Source organism: Myodes glareolus, chromosome 7, assembly GCF_982192425.1.
Source record: "Myodes glareolus chromosome 7, mMyoGla1.1, whole genome shotgun sequence".
Classification (NCBI taxonomy): Eukaryota; Metazoa; Chordata; class Mammalia; order Rodentia; family Cricetidae; genus Myodes; species Myodes glareolus.
The window spans coordinates 35102533-35125495 of record NC_142032.1 but is presented as its reverse complement, the minus strand read 5'-3'; the positions used below and the strand labels follow the sequence as shown (position 1 = coordinate 35125495).

At 45.4% G+C, this 22963-nt stretch overlaps 1 long non-coding RNA gene across 2 annotated transcripts; it reads right to left on the bottom strand.

Moving 5' to 3' along the window:
• Window positions 1-8051: 8051 nt before the first annotated feature.
• On the bottom strand, window positions 8052-17710 carry LOC125403365 (uncharacterized). Of its 2 annotated transcripts, none has more exons than XR_015738252.1 (3): window positions 17499-17710; window positions 11809-12047; window positions 8052-8648 (listed from the first exon to the last, which is right to left on the bottom strand). It is a non-coding gene; the product is annotated as an uncharacterized LOC125403365 (long non-coding RNA). The 2 variants fall into 2 exon arrangements; XR_007232925.3 differs by lacking the exon at window positions 8052-8648 and adding an exon at window positions 11221-11557.
• Between the last annotated feature and the right edge of the window lie 5253 nt (window positions 17711-22963).

Here is a 22963-nt window from a genome sequence, read left to right as displayed (position 1 = left end):
GTAAGACCATTTTGAGAGGGAAGTCAATGACTCTTCGAGTTTGGAACCAGATTGTTCTAAAGCCCTCAAATCTTAATACATTGAAGTACTGAGGGGCCTATATTAGGGCAGCAGTACCTGCCCCAACATCGGCAGCTTCTCTAAGGCCCAGGATTACTGCTAGTGTCAGAGAAATGGGTTCTCTATCAAATTCATACCAGTTGTGCAAACACACAGTAATCTTTGGTATCATCAAAAATTAACATTGACATGCAAAGCATCAAATCTGTACTACAAACCCATCATCTATTTAAACCAGGAACCAAGTACCAGGTGTCAGGAGTCTTAGGGCCCTTAGAGTCTCATTATATAACCTCAGTAAGAGACCAGTCCTCGAAACCCAAGCCTTTTGACTGGTAGCGTTGTCAAAAGCCTCGGATACTGTAGTTTGGGTAGTTTAGGAGCTCGCTTCCTGTGGGAGGCGTGGATCCAGGCAGAGATGCGTACTTCTTTCAGTGGTTTTCAGATCTGGTGTCTCTCCATTTTAAGGGCCTTTAGACAGGGAAAATAAAGGTCTAGAAAGAATAACATCAGGATTATACATTTTAGTAGCAGAAGCAAAATTAGGAGTGGTCCCATAAGGGAGGATATCAAAATAGTCATCCAGGGAGATCTATTCGCATAATCCTCCATCCTTTAAGAATAACAAATCTAATCCCCTTCTGTAAGACCATTTTGAGAGGGAAGTCAATGACTCTTCGAGTTTGGAACCAGATTGTTCTAAAGCCCTCAAATCTTAATACATTGAAGTACTGAGGGGCCTATATTAGGGCAGCAGTACCTGCCCCAACATCGGCAGCTTCTCTAAGGCCCAGGATTACTGCTAGTGTCAGAGAAATGGGTTCTCTATCAAATTCATACCAGTTGTGCAAACACACAGTAATCTTTGGTATCATCAAAAATTAACATTGACATGCAAAGCATCAAATCTGTACTACAAACCCATCATCTATTTAAACCAGGAACCAAGTACCAGGTGTCAGGAGTCTTAGGGCCCTTAGAGTCTCATTATATAACCTCAGTAAGAGACCAGTCCTCGAAACCCAAGCCTTTTGACTGGTAGCGTTGTCAAAAGCCTCGGATACTGTAGTTTGGGTAGTTTAGGAGCTCGCTTCCTGTGGGAGGCGTGGATCCAGGCAGAGATGCGTACTTCTTTCAGTGGTTTTCAGATCTGGTGTCTCTCCATTTTAAGGGCCTTTAGACAGGGAAAATAAAGGTCTAGAAAGAATAACATCAGGATTATACATTTTATCCGACTCAGTGAGCAGTGGTGGTTCTTTACATAGGATCTCATAAGGGATGAGTTTAAATCGCCCTGGGGTATTCCAAACCTGGAACAGGGCAAAAGGGAAGGAGGGCTGTCCAGTCATTTCCGCAGGTCTCTTTTAGAATTCTATTTGTCCTTTCTACCTGTCCTGACTCTGGGGTTGGTAAGCATAATGTAATTTCCAATCAATCCCCAATTGGGCGGCCAGCCCCTGACTTACCTGGGCAACAAATGCAGGTCCATTATCAGACCCAATTACCTTGGGTATCCCAAACCTTGGGAAGATTTCTTCTTTGATCTTCTTAGCCACCGTATTGGCTGTCTCAGTCCTGGTAGGAAAAACTTCTATCCAGCCTGAAAAGGTATCTATAAAAACTAATAAGTACTTGTTGCCATATCTGGCTGGCTTAATTTCTGTAAAATATACTTTCCAGTAGGCTCCAGGCCAATCGCCCCTGAGCCTCTTCCCAGGAGCATATATGGAGTGTCCTGCATTAATCATAGCACAGGCCTTGCAGTTTTGACTACTTCTTCTGCCAAGACAGAGAGTCTGTCATCTGATTTCCTTCAGCCATAGCATCCCAAGCTTTTTGGTGTCTTGGACAAGTATATGTCCTTTTTTTTTTGCAGATGTTAACAGTCTGTATATTGCTCCATGAATATGGGCAGTAGCAAAAGCATACCTGCTGTCAGTGTAGATGCTGAGACTTCTCCCTCTGCCACTCGTAGAGCTGGTATCAAAGCTGCAAGTCCAGCTTTTTGTGCCAACGTCCTTCAGGGAGGCTATGCCCAAGCCATTTGCTTCCCATCCACCATTGCTGTCCCTGCCTTCCGCTTACCTTCGATCACGAAACAGCTGCCATCCGTACACCAGCTCGGACTTTCAGGCCAAGGCTGATCCTTCGAATCATTTCTGGTGCCAGTTTCTCAACGCATTGATGAGTAGACGAGGTGTCGTCAGTCTCAGGCAGCAGGGTTGCGGGATGGAGGACAGCAGGGGGAGCGGAGGTCACTGGTTCAGTCAACAAAGGCTTTAATCATCTCCAGCCTGGTTTGAGTAAGCCGGATCTGGGCCTTCAGCTTTGTTAGCAAGTCTCTTTCTAATAAAGATAGGACACTCAGGGATAACCAGGAAGGAATGAGTCACTTGTCCTCTCCCCAAATCTACAGTTCGTGAGGTGGTCCACAGATATTGTTTCTGTCCAGTTGCTCCAATTACTATAGTCTTTTTATTTTTTTAGCTTTCCCAATGGTTGTTACAGCACAGAGTGCTCAGCCCCTATGTCCACTAGAAAATCCATAGGGGTCCCCTCCATAGTCAGGGTTACCCTAGGCGCAGGGGAGGGAGTGCGAGCCCCGTCCCCTCTAATCATCTTCTTCTAGGACCAGTACCTTAGAGTCCCTTCCTTTCTTCTTTGGGCATTCTCTTGCCCAATATCCTTTTTCTTTGCAATAAGCACATCGTTCTTTGTCCAAGGGGTGCCTGTCCATCTTCATTTTTGGTCTTCTGTTGCCCAGGTTCCCTATCTGTCTAGTTCCTATCTTCCCTTTCTCTCCTACCACTGCGGCCAAAATTCTATCAAATTTCTCTTTTGTCTGTGATCCCTCCAGTCCTCTTTCTTCTGCCTCCCTCTCTCTCTCTCTCTCTCTCTCTCTCTCTCTCTCTCTTATGAAACATTTTCTCTGCCTCCTTAATCAAATTCTGCAACCTTTTTAACCATAATATCTGATGCTGACTGTCCTATAAAGGCCATAGGTACCATAGACCTCCTTCTGCCAAGACAACCTCTGAGGGTTTATGGGGAGTATAATGCCTGTAAGCCTCCTTTAAATGCTCAAGAAACATAGATAGCAGAGCCCTGCGGTGATGGACTGTCAGCTGCTCCTTACCTGCTTTAAGTTGGACCTTAAAAACATACATGGGGACCTAGATAAGGCCCATCTGTTTACATATTTTTTTTTTAACCAAAATTTCCCTTGCTTTTAGACAACACAGCAAAAATTTCTCTTGCTTTTTAGACAGCATAAAACTCTTACCAAAGTCTTTCTTGTGGTTTTTTTTTTTTTTCCAGTGGGGATATATGGCTATATTTTAAACAAGAACAGCATATAAAATCCTATACCAGTGTGAAACATCTGAGATCAACAATAGGCTCTTTCTTAAAAAAAAAATGAAACATTAACCAATGATAATTTTTAAACAATAACAGTACATAAAATCCTGTACCAGTACGAAACATTTGAGACCAGCAAAATTTTTTTTTTACATTAACCGACAATAATTTGTGACCAGCCTCTATAAATGATGACAGATATTTATAACATTTATAACCCATAGGATCTGAAAGAGTTTATCACGGGTGGAGTTAAGCCTTGGCCAGCTTTGACCAGAGGTTTGAGACGCACAGCTCCCAGCTCATTGAGGAAAAAAGATTGTTAACATCTTTGAGTCATAGCAATTATCCAGCCCAGCCATCCACGTGCTTGGGGCTGAGGCTGACTCTTTTTTTTTTTTCTCCTTTTTTTTTTTTTTTTTTTTTTAATATATTCTTATGTTTATGGCCATATCTCTAAAGTCTTGTAAGTGAACATAATATCAAAGTCAAGAAGTCATTAAGTCTAAGTCAGGACAAAGGCCTTACATGGACGGACAAAAACATCAAACAACCCAAAAACTTTAAGCTGCTTCATGGGTGTGACCAGCCCCGAGTTATTCATCAGGGCCCACAGCCCGCAGGCGGCGAGGGGGGGCGCCTTCGGGGCCGCGCGGGGAGAAAGACATTGGAAGGCAGCGGTGGGCGTGCAAGCGCACGGGGCCGCAGAGGAGTGCCAGGCCGCGACCATAGCCCGAGTCCTCGGTCCCGCAAAACAATGGTAGCGTGCGGCGGAGCTCTCCTGGCCCAGGGCGGCAGGGGCGGGGCGGGGCCATTGCCTCCTCCCCCATTGGAGTCCTGCCCGCGATGGCTCGCAGGCCGAGGGCGGGCGGTTGTGGGCGGGGACTCTGCTGCTTGCCCTGGGCTCGCCGGCAAACCTCGCTCTCCGCGGCGGGGAGGCCAGGCAGGCTACCGGCTCTCATGGTTCCCGGCCGCTCGTTAAGGCCTGGGTGCCCGGGAGCTGGGTCCGCGGTGGGCAGTGGCATTAGCGGCCAGCGAACGGCCGGCATCCGGGCCCCGGGGGCCCATTTCCCCAGCCCCCGCGCATGCTGCCGCGCTGGGGGTGGATCATAGGCCAAACTCTCTCAGGTGTCGATATAAGCGACCTGGTCAGGGCGTCCATGGGGTCCTTTATCGAAGACCCGTTCTTTAACCTGCAAGATAATGTTTTTGTCAAAGGTGCCATCCCACGGCCAGCCCAGGTTGAATGCGGGCCATTCCGAGGAACAGACAGTCTGCCATTTTTTCTTCTTGACCTCAAACGACCGATTGCTCGCTCGGTTAGAGACGTCCGACCAGTGGTCTAGAGTAAGGCTTAAGGGAGTGGTTAGCGACTGTCCCATGTTAGTATTCCAATAAATGAACAGACAGACCACAAAAATGAACAATAAGACAAACAGACTGACAATCAGACGCGCTGCGCGGCTTCGGCGAAACCCCGAAAGCAAAAATTCAGACGGAGGCTTCAGAAAAGGTCCGGACGATTGACCTCCCAGAAGAACCACGTGACCCTCGGACCAGGGGGGGCGACCCAAAAAGTCCGGCTCTGGTCGCGGGTTCTGACAGATGAGCCCCGAAAAATCGGGCTCCAGACAGACCAGACACCCTCGGAACGTCTTCCAGGGTTGCGGGGGGGAAAGTTCGGACCCGTCGGTCCCTTCCGAGACCCGCCAGATACAGATACAGATCGACCCAGCTGAATCAAACAGAGTTCAAATTCGCAGCGCAACATTCAAACACAAAAGACGTGAGACATTCATAGGACATACAGAATGCTGGCCAGCTTACCTCCCGAAGGTGGTCGATGGTTCCTGGGTGGGGGCCTCAGACTTCCCGGCCAACGCACCAAAATGAAAGACCCCCGAAGGATGTCTTCCTAGCGAGAGAGGCCCCGAACCCACAAACCCGACGAAGCCACACTTACGGATGCAAACTGCAAGAGGTTTATTTGAATACACAGGTACCTGGGGCGGCAAGGTCTCTAGGAAGATTTGCGCGCCCCCAGGTTGGGGGTGAGGGGTTCTTATAGGAGAGCAAAAGCGCGGGTACAGAAGCAAAAAAAAAACGTGGTTATGGGGACTCATTTCATTGGTCAGTTTAAATAAGGCTAAGCTGAGTGGCACATTCTTGACCTTTCATCTAAATACCAAGGAGGGGGTTGTCCAGACCCACCTGGAGGGGGTTGTGCTACCTGTTTTTCTTATCTCTTCCTGCCTTCCTAGCTTGGCTGGCGATTTGCACAGCCCCTGACTTGTGACGAGCCTCGCTTTCTACGTGACTCAGGCCTCGCAATCTTCTCTTTCTTTGTTCCTATGACCAATCCATCCTGTCTCGCAGCCAGATAAGGCTGTCTTTGCTCAGGTGTCTTTGCTCAGCATCCCGGCCTTTAATGAAGCTTGCTATCTGAAAACCTTTGCAGAGCGTTATAACTGTGGTTAAAGTTAAAACCACAGTTTTAACTGTGACCCCAATGAAGTTGGGGTCCTTCAAAAGGAAGATTCTACTAGCGTAACTAGTGTATGTTTACTTGGGGTACTTCACCCCAGCTCCGAGGCATTCTTAAAATGCTGGGAGGAAAACTCCATTCCAAGGCCCCTCCCTTGGGAGTGGCTGCCGTACAGACTCCACCTCCAAGACAGCCTGCCAGATGGTGACACCTCCCCAGGGAAGGTCAAGACCACTCCCACAGGCTAAACCGTGGTCTTCTGGTTTTCCGTGATTTTTCGGTTCTCTGTTTCCCTCTCCGTGTTTTTCCTGGAGGAGGAGGACACCTGGGAGTGTTGCCATCCATTAAACCTGGTGTCTTCTAATTTGGTCTGGTTAAAATGATTTGAGTCTGCGGAGAGGTTTGTCAGTTAAGAAAAAATACTTAACAGTGTAGTCTTGTTTTGTTGTTTCTCTGCTTTTTAACCAGCCCAGCTTTCATGAGATAATCATGGGCTATAATGAATCAAAGCGAGTGTTCTGATGCTTTCTCCCCTAATCAATGTCTGCCTGTGTGTGTGTGTGCGCGCACACACACACACACACACACACACACACATGTATACATACATACAGACATGCATACATACATACAGACAGAAACAGAGAGAGATAAAGAGACAGAGAGCCAAGTCAGTCTCTACACCTGCATGGTGACAGATACCAGTCATTCATTCCACCCTTGGGGAACTGGTCCTGCCTGAGCTCCATGGTGAGACCCTGTCTTGACAACTAAAATGAATCAAGCAAACAAGAAATTTAGACATGAGTCCCTGGAGTAAGAGCATTTGGGGGGAAATCATTCATTCTTTAAGTCTCATCGTTCCCCCTCAGAAGAGAAAGAGCCATAAGCACCCCACATGCTGCCAGCTTGGTCCAGCTAGGACATTGGTATCATTTTAGGAGACTTGCCTGCAGAGAGGAGCCTTTCTGTCCCTAGGGTTTTCCATCCGAAGAGCAGCACACTCTATCTGCTTCCTTTGTTTTCTCCTGGGAACGGCTTCCTAAGCCCCTCTCCTCTACTTTGATTTGCCCGCCAGGCATGAGCCTCCTGGCTCTAGGTCAGTGGAGGCTTGGATTTTTGCCAGCCTGTGAGAAGGATTCCCCAAGAGCGTGCCATCAGAGGTGCTAATGAGTCTCTGCTTACTGTGACTGTGTGCTCCCCACAATCAGGACAGAGAGAAACACCTTGGAAAACAATTAGCTTTCCACAGCCATTAGCAATTTGTTGTCATTAACACCAAAGAAACATAGCACATAACAGGAAACCAACAACATTGTGAGTCACACCAGTGGCTTCTGAGGAGCCCGGGGCCTAGCAGGTCTGTGGGTGAGAGCGGGTTCCCTGTGCCCACCCACTCCAACCAATGGCCCTCATGCTCCCTTCCATTCTATCTGTGTAAAGGGCTCACAATCTGTTTCAGTGAAGTGTACATTATCCAGAGAAGGCGTTCAGGGGATGCAGTGCATAATAAAGCAATTCCTAATTCCCACCAAGACCAGGAAATCCAAACAAGGCCAGGAGGAGCGCTGTGAAGAAGGAAATGGAAGTTGAGCGGAGATCCAGTGAGATGCGATGATTTAGCACCAAACCTCTCCACAGCAGCATTGCTAAACACCAGAGCCCTGCATCTTTCCCAAGAGAGGCTGCTGAAATAATTGTGCCATCCCCATCCCATGAATACGGACACCTTTAAAAACAGCATGTTAGGACTACAAACAGGCTGTGCTGGAAAAGGTTATAAAACACTAACAAATTATTCCCTTTTTATTGTAGAAATGGATACACATTAAATATCAACTCTAACAGCCTGGGTACTATGGACATGAATGCCTTTTAATTTTATTCTCGCACTGTTTTTATTTTTTGTTTCTGAAACAAGTATATGTACTTGGGTACTCATTTTGTGACAGAGCAAGACAGTGCAGAGGTTCCTCCATCTTATATTCTTCCCGAGGCCATTTCAGGTTTATCTAGAATTTGATCTCCTTGAATATTGCAGAAAAATCATTCAACTCTATTCTAGGAACCAGAGGTCTAGATGTACCAGCTAACTTAGCTTCTGTTAAACTGCTTTACTTACACACACACACACACACACACACACACACACACACACGCACACACACAGTGCCACCTGTAGCTTTAGAGTAAGCTACCAGGATGTGGTTTTTTAACCTTTTAAAGCCTCTTGCTCTAAATGCTCGGGGCTACACTTAGGTACCAAATGCCTGAGTGTAGCCCCAGTCAGCAGGAATAAAGACTTTCAATTGGCTATAAACCGCCTCTGAGTAATCATCTCTTGTGGGCTCCCAGGAACACTTTGACCTACAGAGAAAGGAAAACATACCAAAGTGAGATAGTAAACCTTGTCCAGCTTGGTGGGTTTAGCATAACTAGCATACAATTTTTAGGTCCTTTATTGAAGCACAACAAACATACAAAAAAGGACAAAGATAACAAGGTCACCATCTGATAACTGTCAGTGCATAAACCAAGATACAGACTGAGCCTTAAGTATCATGTGAGGATGCTGGGTCTATGTGCACAGTGGCCATAGGGGTCAGCCCAGAGGTGGTCAGTGATGCAAGATGATTAAGACTGGAAATTCACGGTGAGAAGTCTTAGAGGGAAGGTGGTTAGAGTCCATCTTCTCTGTATATAAACCCCGTCATACATACCGACCTTCAGTTGACTCTCACATCTGCAAGTGGAAAAGCTGGGATTTAATCCCACACAGTTAGGCTCCGGCATCTGGGCCTCTCAGAGAAGAGAAATGAGCTGGAGTCATGAGCAGAAGGTATTGTTCAAACATATAAGTGGCTAAGTGTGTGAAGAAGATGTGTAAGAGACAGAAGGAAGCACACATTTACCAAAAGAAACAGAAAAACCAGGTTCAGCAATGTTTACTTTGGGCAGACTAGAGGCAAACTGGGAGCACAAAGTTTGCTGTCATTGGGCGCTTGCATTCCATGGGAACGAGGCTGGTTTGTCAATAATGTGGGTAAGTTCAGGAGCTCTGGTCTCCTTCAGAAAGCAGAAACGAGGCCTCGTTTGTATTTGATTTGTATTTCCTCAATTGTAGTAAACATGGCTCTACTTGCCATCCTCCTACATGGAAAAAAAAATGCCCCTAACTCCGCCAGTTTTCAAACTTGCTTTCCCCCTGAGGTAGCTGCTCTGGGTGAATTCATAGTCTGGGAAGCAGGTGCCTCTGGAGCTGGTGGGGTGCATGTTGGGGACTAAGGCAATAATAGCACAAAGTAATCCCCTCCTGAAACAAACTCAGGTGAGGAAGACCTGGTAGGGGAAATTTTCATGGATGTCATTTCATAAAGGATGGATATCTAAGAATTTTGGTTTTCTTAGTTAACGCAGTGGCAACGTCACATTCTGCTAATAGGACAGGGCCTGTGATGCATAGATGTCTTTGCGTGGGCTGTTCATCCTGTTGGGGTACTGTGAGTACTCATTGGACAGAGACTTCTTGGCTGCCCATCTCTCTTCGCTACTGCATTGGGAAGTGCCTGCTAGAAGAAAGATGACAAAGAAATGTCTGCTAAATGTTTAAATACACGTGCCTGTGTTTTCTAGGGTAAAATCACTTTAAATATTCTATGGCTGTTTGCAAGATTTAATTCAAGAACACCGATCTCCGTGTGGATGCTGGTAACTTCTGGGTATTCTCGGTGATCATTATACCAGTCATTATTTATTTACTGGCAGATGGTGCTGTATATTCTTATTCTGTAGGATCACACCTCATAGTGTTTTTAAGTCTTCCTTTTGTCACAGACAGAACCATACTAGTAGTGATGCAGACAGAAGTCTTACAGAATGTAGGTCCTAATTTTCGTGTTTCAGCAACTTCAGAAGTTTCTGAACAAGTCTTTCATCTCTTTCTGGAAATCTCACTTAGTGCTGAGATTGCTCAGTGCGAGGAATACAGAAATCATTCAAATAGAATCTGCAGGTGCAACAACAAGAAATTACAGCACAAACTGAATTGTGTCTATCCTAGGCAATGCCTCTGGTGAAAAGTCATGGAAAAGACACAGTGATTAAAACAACAGACATATCTAATTGGCTCACAAACTCTCAAAAGTGCAGAAGCAGATTTTCCCATATTTCTTTGAATAGTGACTTGAATAAGCAGGATTCAAGGTGTTCCCCTTACGAAATTACTGATAATTCAAGGCTTTTCACTACTCCTATCGCCCCCTGATCCTTTGGTTTGTCTGGTCACATGGTGCTGTAGCTCTAAGAACCATACACTCAAGCAGCAACATCTGCATCAGGGAGAAAGAAGTTACTATCACTTTTGTTAACAGGAAGCAAGGACCTCTAAGAAGAATCCTCCCTCCAACTGCTCCTGTGGTCTTATTGGTCAGAACTGGGACCACCACCCCTTTCCCAAATCAGTGTCAAAAAAAAAAAAGAGAGAGAGATGCGATTTCCATATGTGGCATAAGGCAATTTTGTTCCATTCTCTCAGGCCAGAAGAAGGGCTCCACCTTTCTTGAGTGGCTGCTCTGGGGATTCTACAGCCTAGAGGACAGGATGGAAAGGGGAGGTGCCAATCAACAGTGTTCGTTACAAGACTAAGGCCCAGAGTTATACCCCTCTACCAAATTTTCTCTGCCAAGGTTGCACATTCCTTCCCTCCTCAGAGTGAAGCCAGGCCCTAAGGCTGCTAGAAAACCCCAACCTTTCCATGATGATGCCCTGGCCTCAGCCACCTTGGAGCAGGGAGGAAGACATGCTTTCACACTAACTCTGGCCCATCCTTGAGCTGTAATAACCGAAACGTCCATGATTCAAACAGAGGTTCATCTCAGTATGTGGACGTAAGTGAGAGTCGGGCGTGCTGTGGAGGAAGCGGGGCAGTCAGGTCGGTAGATGAGACTGATAATCTTTCAGGGAAAGCTCACAGAAGGACTCAGAACTCAGAGGGCCTCTCCCGAACGGGAAGGAGGTCAGCTGTTACAGACTGAACATTGTTTAGGGGGAAGGACAAGTATAGCATTGGGTTGTACTTTCTGTGTGCACAGGAGAAAAAAAACCAAAGGTCAGGTCTGACTCAGAGGAACATGTGACTTTGGCCAAAATGCCCACTGGCAAAGATTAGATGATGTGTACAATCAATCCATACATGACTGTCTATGTACAACACTACTATATGTAAAATTGCTCTGCAATCTTATATATCTGGTCTGAGGGATATGTTATGACATGATGTTATATGAGGTCACATACAGAATAACAATACAACCTGATGGCAATGACTGAAATAGGTTGTGTATTGACTTGAATAAGCAGGATTCAAGGTGTTCCCCTTACAAAATTACTGATAATTACATGTGAAGACATGCTCACTATACTCCAGAGGCTAAGTGGTTGGTGCGCAGTGTCTCTGATAGAGAGAGGGTGAACCCAGGCATCAGAGCCACAGGCTTGTCTGTCTGTAGAGCCCTCTTGGCTTCTCCTTTGTTCTCTTGCTTCCATTGGCCTCCTTGCTGCCAGTGGGTTAATGAGCTTAGATGTGGCAGGGCCAGGTGGTGAGCAGACAAGACAGACCAGACGCTAGAGAGGGAGGCAGGGCATTAACTCCAGCTAGAGAAATAAAAATAATAACACCTTAAATTATTTTAAGTGCTCTGAGAACAAAAGAATTTACAGTGTCTCTATTTTACAAGACTTCCTGAAAAGAATAAAGAAGATGAAACTTGTGGTATTTCTTCTTCCTCAGTCCTGTAATTCATGAGAATTTGTCAAGGGTTCTCAGCAGCCATTTTCTACTCTAGAAAGAATGTTCTTTATTTGTTATATCAGATACTCACTGTTCTTTCATTCAGTCCATTTACCTGATTTGTTTGTGTAGTCAGGCATTGGGTACCAAAGATGACAACGGAGGCAGGAGAAAAAACATTGCATCCTGCCAGCTGGAACTCGGCATATTCAGAAGATGCCTTCCCTTCAGATCTATTTTCAGCGTTCCATCATTTGCTAAAAGGCGCTCCACTCTGAGCAGTCCCTGGTCCTATAGCAAGGCATGGTCTTGTTGGAGGGAGTTGACTGAGTAGTGGGAGGAAATAAATGGAGTCTGCAGAGAACAGAGAATGTTCAACATGTTCCATGTCTTTCCGATTGGAGCAAATTCTAGCACATAATCCCTGGGAATGTTTTGAGACACCAAATCCTATAGGGTTAAAAAATACTAAAATATCCAAGAACTGATCAACCAAGCTTTGGTCCATTGAGATTTCCCTAGTAGGTTGAAAAGACTTTTACTGGCCATAGAAATTGAAGCAATAATAATTTACAGTGGCATTGTCCTACAGAGTTCTGAGCTGGAAGACAGAAAGGATGTTGTGAAACGCAGTCTTCTGGACACGATATGGCCATTGTCCTCAAGAAGTCACAGCAGCCGTGATTACCTGCACAAGGTCAACCCTGTCAAAGTCCCAGTTTGGAAGGGACACGGCTTTGTGTGAGCTCCCAGGCCAGATAAGGGATGGATGGTAGAACCTTGACCATACCTTGGATATTTCTCAAAGAGCACAGCAGGAGTGGGGCTGCTCCCTACCCTAATCAAACCTGGTAAACTCAACTCCATAGACAAAACCCACGACAGGGTAGAGCCCGTAAGCTTCTGTTTCCCAGACGGTTAACCCGCTTCACAGAAATTGCGTGACCAGCAATCTACTAATGTAACTAATGAACTTAGAAAGTCCCTGTCTCGGCTGCAGGACTTCCTCCCTGCCCTTCCTCCTGCATGCTTTGGTATTTGAATTCGTGCATCATTAATGTTTGCCTATCTTCAATCAGGTCCGCATATGCAAATCAGGTGCATTTCATCTCCCTTGTTCGTTTGCCCTCCCCTCCCCCAGACTCACGCTATGTAAGCTAGCTTCATTGCTTCAATAAACGAGCTAGGCTCTGAAATAGTCTCCTGGGGGATATCTGCCTGTCATACCCCACCACCCTGGTCCCCGGCTCCTCTACACCCTGAGACCACTAGAGCCCAACAGTTGATTGGGGACGGGGTGGGGGCAGGGGGGCACAGCTTTGGAGGGCCCACCCCTAGCTGAGGAGCTATTGGTAATCTACGGCTGCTAGCAGAGCGAGAGTCTTTTATCTTTGGTGGTGTTATCATTAGGTGTTCCGTTGTCCCCGCCCCAATAGATGGCTCTACCCCTCATGTGAGTATGGGCAGCACCCATGAAACTCAGTGGATGATATGAAAAAGTAGAAGAGGGCATGAAGATGGGAGAAGGGCATGTTGGAAGGGGTCTTGGGGAAGCTGGGGGGATAGGAATGGATAGGGTTAAGTGTACGTTACATACATGAAAAAAGACAAGGCAAAGAAAAGGTGAGGGTGTGGCTCAGTGGCAGAGCAATTGCTGAGTTTGTGTGAGCCAATACCCAAGACTCAAACCACAAATTACCCGTAAAGAAGAGTCCCTTTTCACTCACAGGGGGCATAGGCTGTAAGTGTAGATGTCTGTGTAGTTGCACTTCCAGAACCCCATGAAGAGTTATGTGCCTCCTGCGGCTATAGACAGCTTCCTGTTTGACTCACAGTCCCTAATTCCTTCCCTGAGCTTTCCTCTATGTATTGAACAGCCAATGAGGAGTGACATAAACAATTCTAGAATTGTCCACCATTCCCTCTGCCTTCTCTTGAACTTCTTATTACCCCCATCCCCAGAGAATCAACAGGCCCTTAGAATCACCCATCCTTAGGAAGACCTGCATATTAGCATTGCTTCCATAGAAAACAACTCCCATTGTCAATGGTAGCCAGAAGCAGCAGCTTTCCATGTCTGAAGACTCTGGCCTTTGGAGGATATATCCAGTTATGAATATGTCTCGGATAGAAAGATGGCAGAAAGGGACCCAGGAGGCACCACCACTTCCCTGAAAGCCTGGCTAAGCAGTCCTATTTATTTCTGTCCATCCACCTCTGCAAAGGAAATCACTGAGACGGGTCCCTCAGTTCATATCAAGCTAGGGCAATTTACACTGAGATCTGGAACTCCCTAATGTCCACTCCGAGGCTTATGTTCACGTTTCATGACAAACGCCCACCGAACATAAAACCTCCAGGATCCAGGAACTTCTGGAGTGCAAGGTGTCGATGGCATTTCCAGTCCAGTCCCATAGGGGGAGCCACTCTGTGAAAAGGCATGTTCACCTCTGTAGGAGCTGGTCCCGGGGAAGGGAGTCAAAGTACTGAAGCATGGATAGAATGTCCCTAGGTTAAAAATCCCTGCAACCAATGAATGGGCCGAGAGGACAAGCTGTCCCGGGGGGGGGGGGGGCATCTTTAGCCTCCAAAGTCCCATTTGATTTTAAATAGCTGGAAGCCCGAAGGGACCCGGAAACGCTAACACTCAGAGGGTGTGCAGTGTAATGGAGGTAACCAGCGTTAGAGTCAGAAGATTCACTTTGAGTTTCAGCTCTGCCTTGGCCGGCTACGTGACCAGAAGCAGGTCACCCAACCCTGCCCAGTGTGGGTTTTCTCGTCCATCCGGTGGAAAGCACTATTTCCTTCCATACCGTCACGGGGCTGATCATTCTTGACTGCTCCCCCCCCCCTCGCACACAGTGTACACAGCCCCCGGTGATGCCTTAATCCACCTCTGACAGCAAGATTAAAGCAGGGCAGTAATCAAATAAATATTACTTTTGTAGAAAATATAACGTACATCGCCATTGCTAGCAGCTGCTGGTCTCTTACTGCACAGCAGGCATTGAGCTAGGACTCGGGGGCATTATTTATTGCTCGAGGTCACATGGCTGGTAAATCCTAAGGAAAACTCAACCCAGACTCTTATGACTCCACAGGCAGGGTCTCAACCCTGTGTGCACTTTATTCCTTGTGACCAAATGAGGCTCTTAGAGCCCTAACTGGCAGAGAGCGAATGAGATGTACTGGTTTGTCTCCTAGGAGATTAAGAACCAGCCAAGCAACCAACTAACCACCCTCCAAGTGTACCCAAGAACAGAGACGTTGTGATTCTGTTGTCATTGTTGTTCTACTTTGTTTGGAGCAGGGGCTTACATTTAACCTAACTGATATCGAACTAGCAATCTTCTGACATTCGTTCTCCAGAGAGCTGGACTCACAGCCATGCATCTGGAAAATCTAATGTTAAATGGCCATTATGGAGTTGAATTAAATAAATGTATGGGGGAAAAATGTGATTGTATTTTCACCCGAAGTTACCAGCAATGCTTCCTCTTTTATATATGGCTTTTTCTTTGTTAGACAAAATAGGTTTCCATTCCCACCAACCACTTAGAAAAAAATTTAACAACAACAACAATAAAAAAAAATCCATAACTAAGGCCTAGGAAATCCTCAGCGTCAATATCCACTGCAAGGGGCATGAACAGAGTATTGAAGATGGACGGAAAATAAGCTAGTATAGCCCGAGGTTCTCAGAGAAACCTTCCCAGGAGAAGTGGCTGCAGGGCATGGAGGTTAAACTGTTGGGAAGGAAGGACATGGAGGGGGAAAGGAAGAGAGAAACAGGCAGACATTTCTCGGAGTGAGGGTATCATTAGCAATGGCTCAGGGGCAAGACACACTCCCGGAGCCCAAAGAGAGACCCAGCAACAAGGGAATCTGGGGGTGGGGCGGAGCTGAAGCCAAGCTGGTGGCATGAAGGATTATGGGTAGTCTGCCTAGAGGCTAAACTTTATGATAACCATTTGGGGAGTAACCAAAAAGACTAGAGACCTTGATTGGAGAGAAGATTCTAATCCTATTTTTGTGTGACAAAGTATAGAACCAGTTAGTAAACATTTTCCGAAATCCCTCCAAGAGAGGTGGGTGAGCCGGCCTGGAGTCCCAGGGGAGGGAACGGAGAGAATGGTGAAGTCTAGAAATCCTCACAGGGCAAACCCACGTGATCTTCTGATGGAAGGATGGAGTGTAGAGGGGGTGCTGTTGGTCTGTCCTGTCCTTCCCAGGTAGCATGGCAACAACTCTGTGTCTCTTGATTTTTAAAATCATCAAGTCATCTTGACTGACCTTATTTGAAAGCTGAACCATCTGATGTTCCTCATGCCCAGAGCTCCAGTATTTCAGGCTGTCTTTGCTCGACAGCAGCAAAATGACCCAGGACTTACTTTACCGTAGCCTACGCTTTCTCTGGGCAATGAGGTATGTCATTCTCCTTTCACAGACACACCACATAGTGGACCTGTTTATAACCACACCTGTGACCAACAGCTATGCACACTCAGGAAAAGAAGCTAAATAAAGGAAAAGGGGAGAAAGCCATTTACTATCCAGGGCTCTAGTGTGACAGAGTCACTAATTGTCCAATGTGGTCTCATGGTCTGCCCGTGCGTGGTTTGCAGAGTCACACCTGCACAATCAAATGTGCTCACATCGTGTTCTTAGTAAAGGACATTCATGCAGGCAGAGTTTGAGCAGTGTTGGGAGAGTCCGCTGGTCAGAGGTTGCCTGGCAGCTTTCCCTAAGTTTGGCAACATGGAGGACTCCGCCTTCCCCAGCGAGCCAGCGAGACTTCTGGCTCTTTACCTGCCCTTATCTGGAGAATATCTCTGGGTTTGGAGGACTGACCTTATTTGAAAGCTGTCCCAAAGCATGGATGCCCTATTTATCTCTAGCATGACCCTCGGCATGGTTTCCTGCTAGAAGCCTTTCCCTGCTGCACACATGGTAATTATGACTTGTACTAGGAGCTTTGCTGTAGGATCCTGCTGCCACATAGGAAGCCTTATGAAGACAGTGTTTCACTTAATGCAAGTTAGGGTTTGGACCCAAGCTCCCCAATGCTATATACTTTCTATACTCTGGAATAATGTTGAGCTGATTCAGTGAAGTCATATCCCCGAAGGTTATCTCCATCATACCCACAGTCACCAGAACCTTGTTGCCTGCTTCTGCTCCCTCCCCATTCATGGACCAATGCAGCCAAGATCCCAAAGAAGCAGCAGAACAACAGGGCAGCAAGGATCCTATCTCCTCTCCCCAGTTACCTACCAACCCCATGGCTGTTGTTGCCTACTCCCCCTGGTAGCTGCTGAGTTCTCAGACTCCTAGGGAATGATTTTTGAGCCCCCATGTGAAGAAAAACTACTGACCCAGCAGGGAAAACTCTAGTAGGCGTGTTTCCAAATCACCAAAAGCTCTGCGTTAAAAAAACCAAACCAAACCAAACAAAAAAGCTGTTCCCAGTTTTCTCTTTCATGCCCCATGTACAGGGAGATGGAGTTAGAAGGCAACATGCTGCAAAAGCAGGTAAGACGCCCTGGGAGTTTGACAGTGCACCAAGACAGTGTGTTCCTCTTCTCCGTGACTGACCAGACTTCCAGGGACAGACCCACGGGGCACTGAGCATCTGGATAGGAGTGTTATTGCTCAGGAAATCCTGCCTAAATCTCTCTCGTGTGGACCAGTCTTCTAGTATAATGATCTCAGATACCCAAACCTCACAGAAACAAAACAACTGCCCCCCTCACACACACACACACACACACACACACACACACACCAAGAAAGGGACACAGCTACCTCTGCCTTCAATTACAGTTCTTCAGGGACGGCATCAGGAAGTTGTGTAAGAAGACAGATGGATGAGAGGACTCACTAGTGGGTTGGAGCTCATCGATGAGAAGCCTTGAAGCCAGGAGCCCTGCTCAGTCCAGAGCCCACATCTCAGAGCCAGTGCAGCCAATGCGGTGACGCAGCAAGAAGCTGAAGGCCTAAGAATGGGGGCAGATAGGGGATGTGGGTGGATTCTAGAATCCAGTGCCTGAGATGGAATTCTGATCTGTTAGGGGATAGAAGGAGAGGAGTGTTTCACGAGAGAGGAGGGAGGGAGGAAGAGGGAGAAAAAGGAGGGGAGGAGAGAAGCAGGGGACAGGAGAACCATGGTTTGGTTGCGGGCTCTCAGGAGTCTTCCTTGCACACGTGATTCTTCTTTGGAAACAAGCTCACAGAACACCCAGCAGCCTCTTTACTAAAGCTTCTGATATTTTCTAATCTACTTAAGCTCATACCTAAAATTAACTACCACAGGGGAGGATGCTTAACAGAGAGAAATTTGCCTCGGGATTGGGTGGAACTGGCTGGGTAACTGGAAATAACCTTCTGATCAGGACAATGGAGACCTCCCCCCAACCCTTCTTGTTTATTTTACTGTGGAGTTGGCAATAGATGCTTCCTGATCACAGGCCCTCACAGCCTACCTGGGCTCCTTGACAGCTGTTCTGTCTTCATTCCCATGTCTCTTCCTCGGCATGCAGGGTTCATTCAGCAGGAAAGAGTTCCACAGTGGGCAAATGTGATGTGGAAGACCCAGATGTAGGGGAGTCAGTGTTTCGGAGGCTCGCCCAGACAGGGCAGATGTGGTCTGGGCCGGCCTGGGTGGTCTGTACTCCTACAGCATACCCTATGTCTTCTCAGAGTGTCCCCAGCAGAACCAAGTCCCAACTGCTCAGCTCAGTAATTCTGTTTCACCGGACACTTTTCTGACTTCTTCCTTGTAGGGAGCCACCTGGAGGCACAGGTGGTCCTGCAGTTTGGAGGTATACAAGTCCATACCTGGCTTAGCCACGTGGGACTGAGAACCCTTGCCTGCACATGCGCAGACCAGCAAATGGTATTAACCAATCAGGACAGCATTCAAGCCTCTCCACCGTTTAAAAGCAGCTGCCTCTGGGCTCTGCTCTCTCTCTGGCTTCCTCTCTCTAGGTTCTCTAGGTTCTCTCTGGCTTCCTGCTCTCTCTCCTGCTCTCTCTAATCTCTCTTTTCCCTGTGCTCTCAGCTCTCTCTCTCTCTGAGTCTTTTCTCCCCAATTTTCCTCAACCAAGTCACTCCGAATAAAGACGTGATAGGGAAGGAGTCTCGTTTTCGTAGCCATTCATTCCTGCTGGTCAGGAAGCGCGCCGCACTTCGTGCCATAGTTTCTCCATCTCCCACTTGTGATCCTGGAAGGCTACTCAAGGAAACTATCCAAGCCCTTCCCTAGAGTCTACCCTGAGGAAACGCATACTAAGACAAAACTGTTCCCCAGGATCCTTCTTAAGAGTGTCTCAAGTCCCTTCGGACTCGAAAGTTCAGTGGTCACTCAGAATGGAAAGCACTGAGCCAGTCTCAACATTACTGGGGACAGAGATACTGAGGACAAGCTTTAAGACATTCCTCTAATCCCCTACCGCTAGAAACTGTCTGTTCCGCCATGAGCCACCTTTCCACAAAAGCCCAAAGTGATCAGGAACTATGAGCCTCCTTCTCTAATACTTTAAACTCAAATCAGGAGTGAACATATTTTATACAAATAAACACCTTCCAGCTTTCTTCTGAGGATCATCTGATATGTATATCATGTCAAGACAAATTTATATCACACACACAGATTTATATGTAATGTGTGTGTGTGTGTCTAATACACCTAAAGTATAAGAAGTCAATATTGTTTGGGCATTTTTAGAGAGAGGCACAATCATTATAATTAATTTTAGATCATTTTCATGATCTCTAAAAAACAAACAAATCTTTGCGCAGGCAAGTTCCACATTCCTCCAAGTCTCTCAGCTCTGAGAAGCCACCCAGTATCTATTTCTGTAGGTTTACCTAATTTGGAAATGTTATATAAATGGACTAATACAATGTGTCTTTTTGCCTCTCTACATTCACTGAGCAAATGTTTTATCCATGTTCTAGCATGCACTCCATTCTTATTTATGGTTGAATAATGCTTCATTACACAGATATACCATGTCTTTTCTTTAACTATCAATTGACAGATATTTGGGTTCTTTACATCTTGACCTGTATTAGTAATGTGACTATGGATATTTATATATGAAGGTTCTAATCTAACACTTTAAAAGCCAATGTTGAATAACCACCATCTTAGCTGAGGTGAAACTGTACTATATGATTCTGACTTGTGCTTCACTGACAATTCATGATAGTTGCTATCTTGTATATTTTCTTCAGAACATGTATGCTGAAAGCCTTTGTCCACTCTTAATTGGATTACTTATTATTATTGAGTTATTTGGAGTCTTAGTTACTTTTCATAACCATGGCAATTTATAGAAGAAAAGGTTGAATTTTTGCTTACAGTTACAGAGAGAGTTCATCACCATTACTGTGGGGAGCTTGACAGCAGACAGGTAGGCAGGTATGAGGCTGGAGCAGAATCTGAGAGTTTAAATCCTGATCCACAAACAGGAAGCAGCCACAAGGCCACACCTCCCAATGCTTCCCAAACAATCACACCTATGTGGACCAACTATTCAAACATATGAGCCTATGAGGTCCATGCTCGTTCAGGTTGTTTTTTTTTTTAATTCCCTATCAAATGGAAGTTAAGTGTATTTAATAGGGAATAAACTTAATAATAAATTCATTTGATCTATAAAGAGACTTGATAGTCTGTGAATTACCCCTCTTTTTTCACTTTTTCAGTGGTGCCTGGGTTCAAATTCAGGGCCTGGATCTAGGCAAATTTCCTCCAGTGAGCCACGGGTAAGCTGTGAATTATTGTTTTCCTATTGGTCTAAGAACTTCAAACACGCATGTAATATGTTTTGATGGATCTCATGCTTGGCATGATTAACAGAACCAAGAATTTTGTGGCTGGGTATGTCATATGCCTTATGGGAGAGCCGCTATTAGTCCATCAAAAGTGAATTATCTCTTAGCTTTCTCAGTGATGTTTCCTAAATCACAAGGTTTTAGAATCCGTTGAAATCCAATTCACACATTTTTTTCACTCTTTCTTTTTAACTTGAGCTTTTAATGTAATGCCTATGAAGTCATTGTCTAATTCAAGGTCATGAAGATTTTATGTAATTTATTTGTTTTCTCTAAAATTTTAGCTCTTGCATTTAAGTTGTTCATCTATTTGTGGAATTAATTTTGTGTGATATGAGGCAGGTTCCAATTTCATTTTCTCCATGTTGTTATTGTTATGCCCAGATCTTCGAAGTCCCCCAAAAACCAACAAGGAGACCGAGTCTCGTATGTGAAAGCAAAGAGCCTTTATTTTATGCAAGTTTGCAAACTCGGACTCTTAGCACGTCCAAAGTACTGGAATAACTGGAAAGCCTAGAGCTCAGTTAGAGTTTGGTTTTTTATAGTAGTGAAGGTGGAGGTGTCTGGTTTCTGAGGTTCAGGACTCCTGATTGGCTGACATTTGTCTAGGGGTGTCCTGGTAAGTGTGCTAGCAGGTGATCCTCTCTACAATGGTTGTGACATTAGGCATTTCCTTTGGATGGTCTGCTCTTGGGTGGTACTCGGGTAATCTCAGTTTGTGCTTCTTTCTGCAGCCAGGTATTGCTTCAGGATAAACTACTGAGACTCATGCCTCCATTAAACTTATGGATGGCTGAGTCCTACTCTGGCAGGTGATAGTGGTTGGAAGTAAAGAACTTCCTTTGGCTGGTCTATTTTTATTTAGCTTATCATGGCTGGCTCCTACAGCTATATAATTATAGTGCTGCTATTTATTGACAAAAATATTTCTTTATTAAATTATCTTATTATTCTAGTTGGAAATTGACTGAATATAAATGTAGGGTAAAATCTTGATCCTAAGTTTAAATTATCCAATTTCTTTTCTGCTTACTTGCAGAGGACTGTGGGGGTATAAAGCAGGTGACAACTAGTGTCTAGCAAGCTGAGTCACCAGATGAGTGAGTCTTGATGGGGCGCCCCACCTGGAAAAGCCTGCGTGGTCACTGGCTGTGGAAATCGGTTGGTCTGTTTCTAATTTCTCTCATGAGTCACTTCTTTTCTTCCCTAGGAACAACTTTGGAGGTATTCCACTGTTTGTGTGTTTATCTCATGTAAATATTCCATCTATTGGGCACACATATAACTGTGGATAGTTAGGAAGATAATTTCTACTTAACTGTATAATTCTGATTAATAAAAATAATACTAGGATATTTTATATTACTCAAACTGGCATAGGATTCTCAGTTGCAAAGACAATCTTTTACACAGATAGCTGTTTTTAGATTCCAGGACAAATTCAAAGCAGGCTGGTTGCACCTGGAGACAAATACCTGGTTGCCCCTTGAGACATACACACGAGGTCATTTTCCCAGGTGCTCTGCTGAGACAAAGTCAGGCATGAAATAACTTCAGTGCCAGGCTTTCACTTGCAAAAGAGCCTGAGATAAAGCTGTTCAGAATTTGACAATGGCTGTGCTGAGTCTCTATGTCAATTTGAGTGGCATTTCCTTTGGTTATAGCTTCTTTTCCTGTTTCTGCAATTTTAAAAAAAAATGCCCTAACAAAATCAGAGTTAAGGGTTTATGATGCCTCATGATTCAAGAATAAAGTCTATCAGGGCAGGCAAGTCAGGCAGTGGGAGCTTAAAGGAGCTGCTCGCATTACATTCATAACCAGAAAACAGGCGGTGGAGAGGGAGAAAGAGGACAGGGTGGGGTGCAGGTGAGTGTGCCTGCTCCTCCCTTCATAGAAAGAGCTCAGGATCCAGTCCTGGGATTGTGCCAGCCACACTGGATGGGTCCTCAAAGGCCCATGCATCCAAGGATGCCCAGACACCCGTCTCCCAGGTGAATCGAGTTTATCTAACTGTCACATAAACTTCAAATATTAACTCTTCCCAAGTGTAGCCACAGGTGCCTTCAATTTAATTGGGTCTTTTAATGTCTTTCAGTAATGTTTTATACTTTCCATAGTATGAGTTTAATAGTTCCTTTTTGAAAGTTACTCCTATGTTATTCTCTTTGATGTTATTGTAAATAGATTTTCAGAATTTCATTTTCTGAATTATTTATCACCCTCATATTAAAATACTGTTTGGTTTTTTCATTTCACCATGAGATTCTGACAACTTTCTGAATCTATTCAATAGTTTTATTTGTTTTTAGAGGGTGTTTTCACATTTTCTTTATATAAGGTAAAGTGTGTATTGTACATATCACTTCTTCCTTTATTGTCTGTTGTCTTTGCTTTGCTTTCTTGTTTAAATGTCCTCAATAGAGCTTCTG